The sequence below is a fragment of the Microcebus murinus genome, chromosome 8 (assembly GCF_040939455.1).
Source record: "Microcebus murinus isolate Inina chromosome 8, M.murinus_Inina_mat1.0, whole genome shotgun sequence".
Taxonomy (NCBI): Eukaryota; Metazoa; Chordata; class Mammalia; order Primates; family Cheirogaleidae; genus Microcebus; species Microcebus murinus.
Genome location: NC_134111.1, coordinates 106,972,892 through 106,988,298, shown reverse-complemented (window position 1 = coordinate 106,988,298; position 15,407 = coordinate 106,972,892). Strand labels below are relative to the sequence as shown.

Sequence of the window (15,407 nt, the reverse complement as noted above, 5' to 3'; positions counted from 1 at the left end):
CACGTTGGGAAGCCTAGGCAGGAGGGTTGCTTGAGCCCAGGAGTTGCAGACCCTGTCTCAAAAGAAAAAAAAAATTAGCCAGGTGTGGTGGTGCGCACCTATAGTCCTACAGGTGTACAGAGTCCTACTCAGGAGGCTGAGGCAGGATTACTTGAGCTCAGAAGTCATGATCATGCTACTACACTCCAGCCTGGGCAACATGCAAGACCCCGTCTCTAGGGAATAAAAAAAAGAATTAATCTCTAAATTCCCAGACCATTCTCTTCCAAGTCAGCTTAGTTGCTTTAAGTCTCCTGGCCCTTTCCTCTTCTTCATGTTTATTTTCTTATCAAGATAAATCAAGACAAGAATCTTTTATCTCTTGAATTAATTTCAAATATCTTCTCAGTGACTTACTGCCAAGCATCTCCTACTATACTCTTAAACCCTACCCCACAAAGGCAACAAGTCCAAGCCATCTGGGTGAGAATTTCCACACACGTCCAATTTATGGAATGAGAAAGTATTAAACAAGTAAGATACAATCCCTGGAAAAGCACGGTGTGAGCAGCATGAGAGGGATGAGGCAGTGGTGGGCTGTTCTGCTCCATGTATCTCCCATCCAACTCCTGAGCGAAGCCAGTTCCAACCCTAAGGAACAGACCAGCTGCTCTCGCCGGCACACTGGTTACCCTGGAGGCTCAGGTCAGCAGCCACCATCACCTGCACAAGTCTCTCCCCTTGCTGTGCGCTCCCTGAGGGCGGGAGCTGAATCCTTACAGTACATGTTTGCTAAGTTCACTTAAAGTCAGCGGCATCAACACCACTGTCTCCTCATGCGACGTATTAAAACAGATGACAACAGCAGAGGACTATGAGCACAAACAACGTCACCTCATAAAAGTACTTTTTCACAACACTAACATTAAACATGAGATATGTGAAGTTTTCAGAACCATAAATATGAGTGTTTTCATTTCAATTCCACACATTTTAATCTTTAATTGTTATAAATACATAGTAGTTGTATATATTTATGGGGCACATGTGATATTTTGATACAAGCACACAATGTATAAGATCAAATCAGAGTTCTTGGCATATTCATGACCTCAAACATTTATCACCTCTTTGCACTGGGAACATTCCAAGTCCACTCCTTTAGTAATTTTGAAATATACAATAAATTATTGTTAACTACAGTAGCCCTATTGTGCTACAACACTTAATCTTATTCCTTCTACCTAACTGTATCTTTGTACCCGTTAACCAACCCTCTCTATCCCCTGACACCAACTACCCTTCCCAGCTTCTGACAACCACCATTCTACTCTCTACTTCCATGAGAACATGCAATATTTGTCTTTCTACAAACTTTTATTTATTGAGTAGTTAATGCTAAAGTTAGGACACGTGAATGAAGAAGACTTCCATTTTTAAGGTACCTCCAATGTGAACACAGGTGAGAATACAAATAAATGATCTATGAGTTCTTAGTTCACAACATTTACCAAATATTGAGCCGCCAAGAGTGGTTTCTTCTCAAACAAGGTAGAGGATGTTTTACCTTGGTTGCCAATGTGATTCTTTTCCTTAAGTAAGGCTACAATTCTGAAAACATATATATAACCAAAATATATTTTTAGAAGTCTTTTATTTATTATACCGTGTAATTCTCATTTTTTCCCTTGATAATTTTATATGGAAAAATTTCTTCAGGTTCTTTCTCTTCTAATCATTTTAAGAAAGTCATGTGTAAGCACATACCTCTAAAAAAATAAACAGGGTTAATATATAGTGCCTAGAGGTACACATTCAGGTGGTAAAACTATAAAAAGAAAATGCAAGGAAGTTATTACTAAAAAAGTCAGGATAAGGGTCCTTCTTGGTGGGACAGACAGGCTGTCACTGGGATGGGAAACGGGAAGGGACTCCTGGGGTTGTCAACACAGTTCTATTTCTTGACCTGGACAGTGTCCATTTCATAATCCATGAAGCCATACATTTTATTTGTGCAGGTTATATCTGTGTTTACTTTATAATAAACATATATTTAAAACAGCATATTTTTATTTAACATTGCTTCATCTCTCCTGAGAACAAAAGACATATTAGACAAATGAAAAACATTTTTCTTGGCTCAAGAAATACCAAAACTCTAAGATATGTGGCTAAGAGGAGATCTTTGCAGGTTTGCACACCTTCAGAGCAGCAACTTACATCCTAATTTCTACCTAGTCCAAAGTAAGGGCACGAACATGGCTAAATCTGAGGCGCAGGGCCATGAGTTCCTGAAGATGGTCTAAAGACAAACTCACTTGAGGAATCCCTGTAGTACCTTGTTGCTGATATTGAAAAAAAAAAAATCTGTTTGCTGTTATACAACAGTAATGTGGCAGAAACCACACATTTAACAATTACTCAGCTTTAAGACTAGGTTTAAGAATAAAAGTTTAAGACTTTAAAACTAAGTTTATTACTAAGTTTACAAAAGCTTAAAAAGACCTTAATAGAAAACTGACAGGTAAGCCCAAGGCTGTGAATGTCGGTTAATCTTGGTCTCAGCCTATCAGTTTACTTCGGAATCAGCAGCCTGACTGGACACTTCCTGTAGAAACAGCAGGCTGCTCATTCAACGTCATCTGCTACAACCTGATTGCTTCTTCCAGCCTGACAATGGGAAAAAAATGAAAGGAAAAATTTATGCACTGAATCTGTTTTACATAAATTATGACTAACAAAAATTACCTTTGTTTTGCTTTGTGTGCTTATAAATAAATAATAAAGAGGCAAGAATACCCAAGCTAGGCCAGAAACACAGCAGGGCTACCAGCAGGGCTCAGCGCACCAAGTGCTCTGCATCCTGCGATGCTGACGTCAGTCCTGCCCACGTCTCCACTCCTGCACAGAAACCCAGCAGAAAGTGGCCGTGTAAAGACCCAAGGATCTGTGGGGAACTTAGGTTTATTTTTCCATTTCCTTCCCACGTGAATGAAATGCTTTGCAGTCTTCATTCGTAAAAATATTTCTGGAGGCTGGATACAATTTCCACTGCTGACATTTAGTACTGTCTACTGCCAACTCAGCTCCCATGGATATATTCTCAGTCAATAGTAATAAAAAACCCTGTAACATATTTCCATTTTAAAGTCGGAAAATTCAGTTCAAAAGTCTGCCAAGGCTTTGGCTGATAATGACATGGGATGCTGTACGTATGTGGGGCAGTGGATATACGGGAAACTTCTCTATCTTCTGCTCAATTTTGCTGCGAACCTAAAACTGCCCTAAAAAATAAAATGTACTAAAAAAAAAAAAAGGCCTGCCAAAGAATACATAACTCAGAAGTGACAGAGATTAGACTTGGGCCTGAAAGTGGCCACCATGACTCTTCCCTTCTGCTGGAAAATTGGCACATGGCTCATTGGACAGCTATGTTCTATCACACTGTCCACCTACTACCGTCTACTGTCAACGGTAAAGGGAATTTGCCAAAATTTCTAATTTCTATTATGCAATAAAAAAATTACCTTCCCTAAGATATCTTTGGTTGTCTTTTTTAGGAGAATCAATCAAATAAAAAAAAGTCCTCCTGTATTGACCAACTAAAGAAAGCAGAATACGACACTTCTCACTTTCATTACACTTGTCTAACAGGCCTAAAATCCTCTGAAGTGTCAGAGATGTGCTTTCACTGCTGGGACCCTGGGCTGCATTACCTCTTCACTAGCAAGAGATGGGTCCTTTTCTATCTCCTTTCCAGGACTGATTTTTTTTAAGAATAAGCAACTAAGCAATTTAGTCAATGTGAGAAAGCTGAAGCCTCAAAGAGCTGATGAGAAACAACTGGCTGGGTAGGCAGCAGGCTGGGGTGGCTGCCCAGAATGTGGCTGCATAAACACACACTCCTGCCTAGAACACCACTTCACTGTTGCAAGGCAATGACGAGCATCACAAAAATCACATTTGGCACCGTAAGCTTGGGGAGAGGTGTGCTGCAGAACTCACCTGCACGCACTTCTCCAGCAGGTGCCGTGGGACGGCTGTACTACCTGCATAAAGCTGAATGACTGGGGAGGGACCACAGGCAGGCAATACTGTCTCTCAAACACCAGGAAGAACTTCTGGTGTTGGAGGGGCAGCTTACCAACAAAGAAAGGTGTCCACCAAGCAGTGATTTACAAAAGGCCAAATAAAAAGGCAAGCACTAATGGGGAACGAGGAAGGAAGGAGCAGCAGCCGGGGATGGCAGAGATCCAGAGCCAGCACACCTGGTTCCAATTCCAACTCTACCATTAACAAACTGTCACTTCACCACTCCCAGCCCCAGTTTTTTCACCTAGAAAACAGAAGAGGAAAGTAGGGGTTAATCAGGTATTTTTTAACTCTAAGAATCCAAGATTCTGTGATAAGGAAGCTGAATGTGAAAATAAATTGAAAGGAGATGTGTTCTTGATTCCAGCTAATTTGTATTATTCAGCAGCCAAAAATTAAATATACCTCATAAAATCGTGCTATCATAGCCTTCCTACCTGCGCATATGCAACAGTGGCTAAATGTCTGCAAGAAAAGGAAGATCACTTCAGACAAATTCGACACCATCATATACACACTGAGATTTCTTTGTATATAACCAATATTTGCAAGCCTTTCAATTTTACTTTTACTCCCTAGAGTTTTGTTTTTTTTTAATTGCCTGAAAACTAAACATGTATTTCCTTTAGAATTTATTTTAGAGGCCGGGCATGGTGACTCACGCCTGTAATCCTAGCACTCTGGGAGGCTGAGGCGGGCAGATTGCTCGAGGTCAGGAGTTCGAAACCAACCTGAGCAAGAGCAAGACCCCGTCTCTACTAAAAACAGAAAGAAATTAATTGGCCAACTAATACATATAGAAAAAATTAGCCAGACATGGTGACGCATGCCTGTAGTCCCAGCTACTCAGGAGGCTGAGACACTAGGAATGCTTGAGCCCAGGAGTTTGAGGTTACTGTGAGCTAGGCTGACGCCACAGCACTCACTCTAGCCTGGGCAACAGAGTGAGACTCTGTCTCAAAAAAAAAAAAAAAAAACAAAAAACAGAATGTATTTTAGAGTCTCTACAACCAGGTATTCTGGCTTTATGTTAAACAATATTCTATAAACTGAAAAATAAGTTTTAAGAGCTGAAATGTATCTGGTAACTGACAGATTCTCAATACTTTTTTTGGGGGGATAGTATGAAGCTACCCAATATAACATCAAATCTGCACAGAAAAAGCAAGAAGATCTCTGTATGCTGCTCTGGTATGACAGTGAATAAAAGCAAGTTACACAACCAGGTGTGTGGCATGCTAAGTTGTTACAAGAAGAGGAATATAAATATATGTATCTGTTTATATTCACAAAAACAACAGCGACAGAAGAATAAACCAAAAACTAATGAAAACAGTTACCTATAGGGGAGCAAGGGAAAGGGGTGGAAAAGACAATGCTGGAAACTGTACTTTTTGCTAAACAGTTATTTGGGAACTTCATAAATGTTTTTACAGAATTAGAAAGCAAAATTAAATCAGTATTTTAAAGAAGTCCTAAAAACTCAGACAAAATGAAACAAATGGTCCCAAATCTGTATCAAGACAGCAGCTAAACTTCACAGAGAATTACTTCATTACTCCCAGTGACTTTAAATCGCAGTGACTGCATTCTACATCACCAGTAACATACACCCTAAGGAATAAAAGGACTAAAAGGAAATCCAGAGAATAGCACATTCTATAGGATGACCTCATCTCTTCAATAAATGGGAAAAAAAAGGTGTGTAAGAGGAAATATAAACTGTTAAAAGATGTTACCTGCTAAATGCTTTGTGGACCTTATTTGAATGCTGAATCAAATATTTATAGGACAATCAGGGAAATCTGAATACTAACTAGGTATATCAGATATTTAAAAAGTTAATGTTATTTTCTTGGTGTTCAGGGTATTATGAGTATATGAAGGGGGAAAAGTCCCTATCTCTTAGAGATAAATACTAAAGTATTTATGGATAAAATGGAATAATGTCTAGGATTTACTTTAAGATAACCCAATGAGCTGGGGATCAGTGGAGGGAGATATAGGAAAAAAAAAAAAGATTGTTCATGTGTTGATTATTAAAGTGGGATACATGGCTTTCATATATTATTTTCTCTACTTTTGTGGATGTTTGGAATTTCTATAAGTTAAAAAAAAATCCAGCAACAAATTTTGATGTACATAAGGATTCAAGGAATCCTTGGAATAGTTCACAGCTGGGAGAGGAAGAAAGAGGCTCCCACTTCTACTTTATGAAACACTGGCCCAGTCCTGTCTTCCATGGAAAACTACAGTCCAGGGGAAGAAGCTGCTCGCTCAAGGCCACACACCCCATCTGTGCAAAGCAGACGGGCATCCAGCATCTTGGCTCCCAGTCCAATAGATTATAATGCAAATTCTTCACGATTAAAAAACAATTTGATTTAAAGAATTGTACATCCATGCATTATGAATTCACCCTTTAGCACCTTCCTGTAGCACCTCCATTTTATTTAACTTATTGTATTTTTCACTACAATTTTCACTTCTTTATATATCTATTTTCTATTACTTCTTTTCTATATCTTCTGTTTTCTTGCCATGACTTTCTATATATCCATTTATTTCAAGAGTAGTTTTACTTCTTGGGATATATTACTAATAGATGTTTTAAAGATTTTTTTTTTTATTGTAGCCTTAACAGATTACCACAAATTTAGCAGCTGAAAATAACAGCCTTTTGTAATCTCACAGTCTCTGTGGTTTATAAGGCTGGTGCACTATAGCTCATCAAAGTTCTCTGCTTAGGGTCTCACCTGGATTGTCAGGGGGATCGGGGGAGATGCACTTCCCAGATCACAGAGGACTGAGGTCCCTCTTCCTTGCTGGCTGTCAGTCATTCTCGGTTTCTAGAGGCATCTTCATTCCTTGGCTCATGGCCCCTTCCATTTTTGGAGTTGGTAATGGTATGTCAAAAACCTCTCATGCTTCCAGTCTCTCTGCCTTCCTCTCCTGCTCCTAGAGAAAGACTTCTTTTTCTAAAGGCTCATGAGGCCCATCTGGATAATTTAGGTCAACCTCAGGATTTCAAGGTTAGCTGATTAGTACAGTTTATTACATTTGCAAAGTGTGCTGGCCACATATGCTCCATATGCCCAGGGTAAACACTAGGAGATCAAGGTCATGGAGGCCACAATTCTGCACAGATAATTACAGATGTCTGTGAGATAATTCCAATATCTGCACTATCTTGGCTTTAGCCTGTCTTTTCTCTTACAAGATGATATTTTCCTGAGTAATTTTGCATTATATCCTAGACATTTTTAATACTGTACTGTTAAGAGACTCTGGGTCTTGTTTAAATCCTTCCGGGAATGTTGATATTTGTGTTGAGCAGGCACTGGCCTGGCTGGGGTAAGACCCTAAGTCCCGAGCAGCCTTCTGTGGAATGTGGTCTCAGTGTCACCCCTACTCCTGTGCCTTCGTAGTGCTCCTCAGCCATGTCCTGCATGTGCTCTATGCACCCAGCGCCAGCCTGGCTCCCAGATGATGGTCTATTCCTTAACCAAGTTCTTGAAGTATTTGGCAAGATGTTCAGGGTCAGAGCCATGCATGCACACCCAGCTCAGTGCTGAGCCCGTAAGTTTATTAACAACGTATGGGGTCACTCCCTCTCTATATTTCAACGAGCTCAACGTATGAGCTCCTCCCTCTCTATATTTCTCTGGTATAACTTCTAGTTGCCTCAGGCTCCCATTTTCAATCTCCAGCCAGAAACCTGGAGCTTTAATTACCCTGCTCTGCCAGGCATTTTTGTGACTGTGTCTTACCTGTGACCAAGCTGCAGGAGAGAAGAGGAAAAAAAAGCAACAGGAGTTTCCCCCACTCCCTCAGTTTTAGGTGTCCACAGACTCCTACTGACATAGGATTGACTGGAGAGAGAGGAGAAAATGTGGTTGCTTTCTCCTACTCTCTCCTGGAGCCCAAACTAGGAGGTTTCTCTGCTGCTTTCCCTGTTCACACCTGGTACCCACTGCCGCCCCTGAAGTGCAGGATAGGGCGTACTGGAGGAAACACAGGAAACTTACTGCTAGCACATCGGTGCTTCAGACTCCAGCCTTCATCCCCCATCTGCCTGTTCCTGGTTAGCTGCCAGTACCCAACAGTTGCTCCCTACACACACCTATCCAGGTGTTAACCACCACAGTTAGTGGGAGAGGCACGGTGTCATGTGCTTCCTCCTACTCCTGGAACCAGAGCTCCACATCCATGCGTTTTAAAATGTTTACAGTGGTTATTGCCGGGAGAGACAGGAGAGGTGATTTTTATTTTCTTCCTAATTTTCTGTATTTGAAAGTGCCTACAGTAATGAGTATGCATTACATTTGAAGTCAGATGGTTTTTCTGCAGAATCCTGCAAAAGTACAGTATGTCATGGCTTAGCTTCCAAGAGAAAGCAAAAATAACTCTGCTGTCTCTTCCCTAAGAGTTGTATTTTCTCTTCTTTCTAAAATAGTTCATTTAAAACAAAGATAAATATTTTTAAACACTCTATGGGATCTATTTCTTGCTCAGACATTGGACTTATTTCCCAACATACATCTTATTAACTACTGTACTACTAGAATAATAGGGATTTTAATCATAAAGGGGCCAAAAGATTTAATAAATCCTAATGATTTATACACATTTTTAAAATTACTTTCTCCTTCCAAACATACTCCTACTAGCCACTGGAAGACACACTGAGCACCCTCCCCTGACATGCCCCTGTTGGGCTGCCTGGCTTCAAGCACAGGGCCAGGAAACTGTCCCTACAAAAGCAGATTGACTATGGAGCTAGTCTGGCTCAGGTTTCTGGGAACCCTCACTTCTACCAGCTCCTTCCAAGGTACCAGGAAAGGCCTTAAGCAAAGTGTCCCTATGGTCAGTAGTACCCTACCTTTTTGATGCCAGGGGCTGGTTTTATGGAAGATAATTTTTTCACAGACTGGGGGGCAGGAGGGCCAGAGCTCTGCAGCCCGGTCCACGGCCCAGAGGTTGGAGACCACAGCCTATGATCACATGCTTTTGTAAAATTTACCAAAAAGATTTCTAATTTCAATCAATTAAGACTGCTGCCTTTTCCCAGGGCAACTATGCCTCTGTCCCTTTTCCCCTTCAAGTTAGGTAGTTTAGGAGGGGCTGCTGGCATTTTTGGGATCCAGCTAAAGGCACACTGAGCTGGAGATAAATTGAGTTTGATGGGACACATTCATGCTGTTTGCAGTTACTTCTGTGTACACTCAAGTGATTACCAGCCATCTCAGTGCAGGCATGGCATCTAAAAATACTGCTGTTCCCACTGTGCCGGGTCACCAGGGTTTTATGAAACAAAGGTGCAGGACCAGGAGTCCTGCAGCAATGTGAATAAGGCCAATATAAGTAAGCCCGATGGGGCCTAGCAAGGGAAGTAGAAAGAAACAAGGTTTGAAATACAGGGAGCCAGATGTTCATTAGTAGGAAATGTATCATCAGACGTGTTTTAAAGTGGAGCGTTTAGTTCTAAGTAGTCAAAACATAAGTCCTCACCTGCCTGAAAAAGTCAATAATGTAGCAGTACAATTATAAACGTGCCTTAGATGCGTTTTTTCTTCCTTTTGTAAATGGAATTGTGTAAAGTAAAATTTACCAGAATGCCTGCTTTTTTGGGACAAAAATCTAAAGTAGTATTAGAATGTGTGAAATCACATTTTATCAATATATGCTAGAGAAATCACTGAATTCTGTCCTCTCACTATCATATGAAAATAAAATTAAAAAGTACATAGCTAGAGAAATATTAACCAATGCTACTTTTCTCTATTTAGTTGTTTGTATTATTGATCAGCTTTTTCAAATCTGTAACTTATTTTTTCTCATTCTAAATATTCACTTTCTAAATTAATTTTTATTTGTAACTTTGTATTCTTAAGAGTTCTCCCTTCCCCCCAGACTGTATATGCTTCAGGCCCCATAAAACCTGGCATCTGCCTCTGCCCCAGATGAAATCTGATTCATTCACTAAAACATTTATTGAGTTTCTATTCTGTATTAGGCAAGTCTAAATGCTTAGGGATACAGGAGTTTTTAAGAAAGAAAAATCTCTCCCAATATAGTGGGCAAAAGCAAAGAAAAAAAATTTTTTTTGAGTCAGAGTCTCGCTCTGTTCCCCAGGCTAGAATGAGTGCCAGAGCATCAGCCTCGCTCACAGCAACCTCAATTCCTGGGCTCAAGCGATCCTCTTGCCTCAGCCTCCTGATTAGCTGGAACTATAGGCATGTACCACTACATCTGGCTAATTTTTTTTTTCTATTTTTAGTTGCCCTGCTAATTTTTTCTATTAGTATTTTTAGTAGAGTCTGGGTCTTGCTCTTGCTCAGGCTGCTCTCAAACTCCTGACCTCAATCCTCCCACCTTGGATTCCCACAGCGCTGGGCAGTACAGTATGTTAAATGGTGGTAAGTGCCTTGGAGAAAGTGAGGATAGCAGAGAGGCATTTGTCAGGTGGAGAGAGGAAGACAAGACAACACCTGAGTCAAGGCCTCAAGAACACCCCCGCACACATTACAACAGCTACCATGCCCCAGGTGACCACCATGCTAGAAGGCTCATGCCAAACCCTTCGCTTACACATTCTCAATCCTCACAACAACCTTGTGCAGCTGGCACCCCACTTTACAGATCAGGGAACTCAGGCTTGGAAAGGTGAGTGACTTGCTGGCAGTCATTCACCTCCACTCGTGGCTTTAACCCCACCCTGATTCCATGTGTACACAAGGCACACCGAGATAGAGAAGTTTAATCCAGAAAAGGAGACAAGTGAATAAGCTGCTAGTACCAGCTACCCACTGTAGTCAGAGAGAGAGAACGGAAAGGAAGAGGCAGCACCACGGAAGGGTGCTAGCCTGATCCAGCGTAGCTTCCCAGGCATAACGTTGGAGCTCGGCCTTGCGGGAGAGCAGGAGACTAGGTGGAACAGGTATAGTGTGTGCACGGGGAAGGGGAACTGTATAGAAACTGCAGGAGCAGCTGGGAAAGGATGAGAGGTTGAGTGTGGCTGGACCAAGACATCAGGGGAGGCGGCCTCAAGCAGGGCTGTGAGGGCTCCCAGGGGCCAAATGGATGGGATCCCATACCTAAGCAGGTTTTGTAGCTGGGATGTGACATGGCCAAATTTTTATTTTCAGATGCAATCAGGAGGATGGGCCGGGGAAGGTAGAGATGGGACAAAGCAAGATGCATCACTGCATCATTATATCCTACCACATTATCTGTAGCTTTTGAATTTCAAAATGGCTATAAACTAAAACACCAGTTTAGGGGAAAACAATACCATGACTCTAAAATAAAACCACTTACATCACTGTAACTTCCCTCCTGGTCCTGTCCACATCCTCACATATTTCTGCGACACTCTAATTGCTGTGTACACACCATTTTGCCTTTTTGGTAAGGCATATTTTAAAGCATATTACCATGGATCAAAATGGTTCAAATTGTGCTTGGAGGGGAGGATGACAAAGGGCCTGCTGCTGCATGTTTTCTGGCTGCAGTGCTCTACCATGCTGGCATAGCAAGGTTTGCTGAACAGATTATTTATTTTCAAAAGTGGGATTCCAAAATCAAAATCTTTATCACTATACTGTTAGTTGTTCTCCAAAAAGATTAGGCCAATTTACAGAATCACCAGCAACATAAACACTCCCCACAAAACCACCAAACACCAGGCTTACCACACTGTTTTGTGGGACCCTCAAATTTCAAGTCCCAGCTGGCAAGGTGAGATCCTAGCATAGACAAATACACTGCAAACAACCCTCCACGTCCTCATCTCAGAGAACATGACTGGAGTCACTTCGGCTCAGCACCTAACATCAAAATGGGGTTTTACCAGGCACTACGCTGCCTGTATGAAGCTCATGACGCGCTGAGTAAGACAGTGAGCTGGCAAGCCGCTATCAAAGTGGGTGAAGGAAAAACAAGTACAGAACTGAAAAAGGTTAGCAGCAGTGAGAAAAATCTGATGCAGTCTGAATACAGAAGAGGAACTGATATGACTGAAAGCAGGAGTGTTTGTAAAGAAATGAGGGAACAGAATTCCTCAGGCCAAGGATTCAAATGGACTCATACAGAAATGCTTGTGTGCTGATCTTTTGCCTTGGCAATCCAATTCATACCCTTCCAAAGCAGGATAACCTTGCTTAACACATAACTGCCATGAGCCTGGGGCCTCGTGAAGCACATGTATCTCACACATCTCTTCACCTTGGAAGAGAGAACTATTTTTCAAGTTGCATATAACTTCCGCACAGAAAACAATAAAAAATAACAAATTTTTCATTAAATTAGACAGGATCATTTTGTTTTTGAAGTTTTTATTCTATTTTCATAATAAAACACTGTGGTCCCAAAGACAATTTTTTTTCCCTAAAGTATGGCAGTTAATGTGTTAATTATTGCCTAATTCTTTATTTATTTTTGTAAATATCCAGGGTTGACTAGTTCTACTGTCCTCTCAAATTCTTCTTCTACCAGGTAATAATAATAATTGCTAACATTTACTAAGCACTTACTGTGTGCCAGGCATCTTACAGCTTTTTAATTGACTTTTAGTTTTCATAGCAACCCTATGAGGTAGGTAAATTTTAAATCTGTTTTATAGATATGGGAACTGAGGCAGAGATAAATAACATACCTTATATCAACTTCCTCTTTGGGAAAGAAATCAGTACAGAAGGAACCTAGAAGTCGACTAACAACTGACAGTCCTGTATATAAATGAGCCAGCAAACTTCTGCAGCTCAGGAAACTGCATTGTCAGCATCTAATTTGCTAATAGTGAACCACATAATGAAAATACCCAACACGGCAACTGGCACAGAAGCATGGGCTTTGCAAATACCCCAAGGTGTAATACTAAACCAGCCATTCCACTTCCCTGAACCTCCTTTTCCTCTACTTTAAAATGGGTCTGTGCAACCTGGTGATATCTCTGAAGATTTTGGGAGAAGTGAATAAATAACATGCATGAAGAAGTGCTTCCCAAATGTCTTTTGGTGTCCAGGAACTCACAAAAGCTTTTCAAAAAACAGCAGATACAAAAAATTTAAATTATATTTGGCCTACTAGCAAAGGTTTCTCCATGTCTCCTCCTTATCTGAAAAGTCCTCTCCCACGTCTTTGGTGCTGGGAAAATCTGTGTCTCCTGTTATAATGCAGTCTACACAAGACCAACACTCTCACCCAAGGCCACCTGATGGTATCAAACATTTCCACAGTGGTCCAGCCAAAAATACCTCATGGAAAAAAAAACAAACCTAGAGAGAAAATCCACCCTTTAAAGATTTAGCCCTGGGTTTTAAATCTTTCTATCCTTTCTTAACACTGTGTATTGACATTATTTCCGTCAATGATGCCTTGTTTTGTTTTTCACAGCCATTAGTGGCACATGAAAGGTCATCAGAAGTTCCTGCCACTAGTAAAAATGGAAAAGGTGCTTATAAGTTCTGTAATGCACTGGGCCATATTGTGGTTCCGAATTTTTATGGTTTTCCCTTATTAGGCTTCCCACTGGTTTAGGATTATTTCTAGACTCAGCAGAGTAAAAATATTAACATTAAACACCTGATTCACACCTGTAAGATACAACTTAAGGAAAGGCTCAAACATGATCTCTGAGCTTCCACTTGTGGCTCCTGGTGGGCCTCCACTGGGCACCCCCATGCCCACGCCACGCGGCCTCCACGGCCCACCCCGGGCGCCCACGCGGGACACTCTCCGGCCCGCCCCGGGCGCCCACGCGGGACACTCTCCGGCCCGCCCTGGGTGCCCACGCGGGACACTCCCCGACTCCCCGGGTGCCCACGCGGGACACTCCCCGGCCCGCCACGGGTGCCCACGCGGGACACTCTCCGGCCCGCCCCGCCGGCCTCCACGGCCCACCTGGGGTACCCACGCGGGACACTCTCCGGCCCGCCCCGCCGGCCTCCACGGCCCACCCGGGGTACCCACGCGGGACACTCTCCGGCCCGCCCCGCCGGCCTCCACGGCCCACCCGGGGTACCCACGCAGGACACTCTCCGGCCCGCCCCGCGTGCCCACGTGGGACACTCCCCGGCCCGCCCCAGGCACCCACGCAGGACACTCTCCGCCCCGCCGGCCTCCACGGGGCCAGCTCCCCACAGACGGGCGCTCCTCTAACGCGGACCAGTCCAGGAGCGGCCGCCGCCTCACGAAGGCCTTCAGAGGCCGGACGCGGACTTTCTCGGTGGACCGCGGCCTCCGCGCCCGCCCAGCCCTGGCCTCAGGCCTCTGGTTTCACCGCCCACCCGGCGAGGCCCAGCCCAGCTCCGCGCACCCCGGCCGCCGCCCGCCGCGTCCTCACCGGCCTCGCCCGGCCTGCTCCGCAGCCAGCAGCCGCGTCCGCCTCACGCCGGCGCCGCCCGCTCCCGACTGCCCCTGGCGCTCCCGGCGCCGCGCGCCCTGCCCCGGACCCGCCCCAACCCCGCGGACGCACCGCCGATTGGCCTGCGGGGTGCCGGGGCGGGGCTTCCCTGGTCCACGCCCTGGGAGCGCGACACCGAGTTCTGATTGGTGACCGGACGGAGAAGGGGCGGGGCGAAGGTGACCAAGGGAGTTGAAAGCAAAGCTGTGCAGAGCGCCGGCGCGCGGGGCGGGGCCCGGGCCTGCGTGAGCGTGGCTCGAGGGGCGGGGCCACGGCACGCCGAGCGCGCTGGCCGCCGTCCGCCTCCTCCCCTGCCACCTCTCCCTCCAGTCCTGGGGTTGTCCGGACCGCGGCTTACGGGTGCTGGGAGCCTCGGACAATCGCACGGTAGCGTGCTGCGTCAGAGGCAGGCCGCCCCGGGGGAGGCCCCCACCCCGGAATGGAAACGTGACACCAGATATCCCGGGCCTCCCAGGCCTGCGGCTCGCAGAAGCATGCTTCCTTTCTCCCTAAAGGGGTTCACTGAACTCTTACGCGTCCTTCAAGGCCCCGCCCAGGATGCCCTCTGAGCCAGGCCCTGAAACCCGCTGTCCCCAAGCGGCTGTCGAGGGGATAACCCCAGGAGCGACCCGGGCATGTCTTCGAGTGGACTTCTTCTAGGTGCTGTGGTCTCCGGAGCGAAGCCCGACCCTTCCAAGTTCCCCAGAGCCAAGGCGGGAGGAACGTTGGCCCAGGGGACCCCCGTTTCCCGCGAGGCAAGCTCGGGGTATGAGCTCCTGGCGGGCACACCAAAACCAGGCTTAGCCCTGCGGGGGGCCCTCCCCAGACTTGTTTTCTAACCGGCCCGAGCGAAAACCCCACCAGCCCCAGGGCAGCTCACACGCCCCAGGACGGGAACCCGTAGGTGCGCAGCGAAGGGGGTGCCGTGCAA

General features: G+C 44.6%; 1 protein-coding gene across 3 annotated transcripts in view; it reads right to left on the bottom strand.

The window, feature by feature from the left end:
- The window catches only part of FARP2 (FERM, ARH/RhoGEF and pleckstrin domain protein 2), a 123,065-nt gene extending 108,556 nt beyond the window's left edge, over nt 1–14,509 (bottom strand). The window contains exons 1-2 of one of the 3 annotated variants that reach the window (XM_076006128.1): nt 14,417–14,509; nt 99–215 (exon numbers count right to left, since the gene is read on the bottom strand). The gene's annotated coding sequence lies outside the window, so the exon portion shown is untranslated. Of the gene's footprint in view, nt 1–98; nt 216–14,167; nt 14,341–14,416 lie in introns of those variants that run through there. The other 2 variants (XM_012755609.2, XM_076006129.1) reach the window with 2 other exon arrangements.
- Between the last annotated feature and the right edge of the window lie 898 nt (nt 14,510–15,407).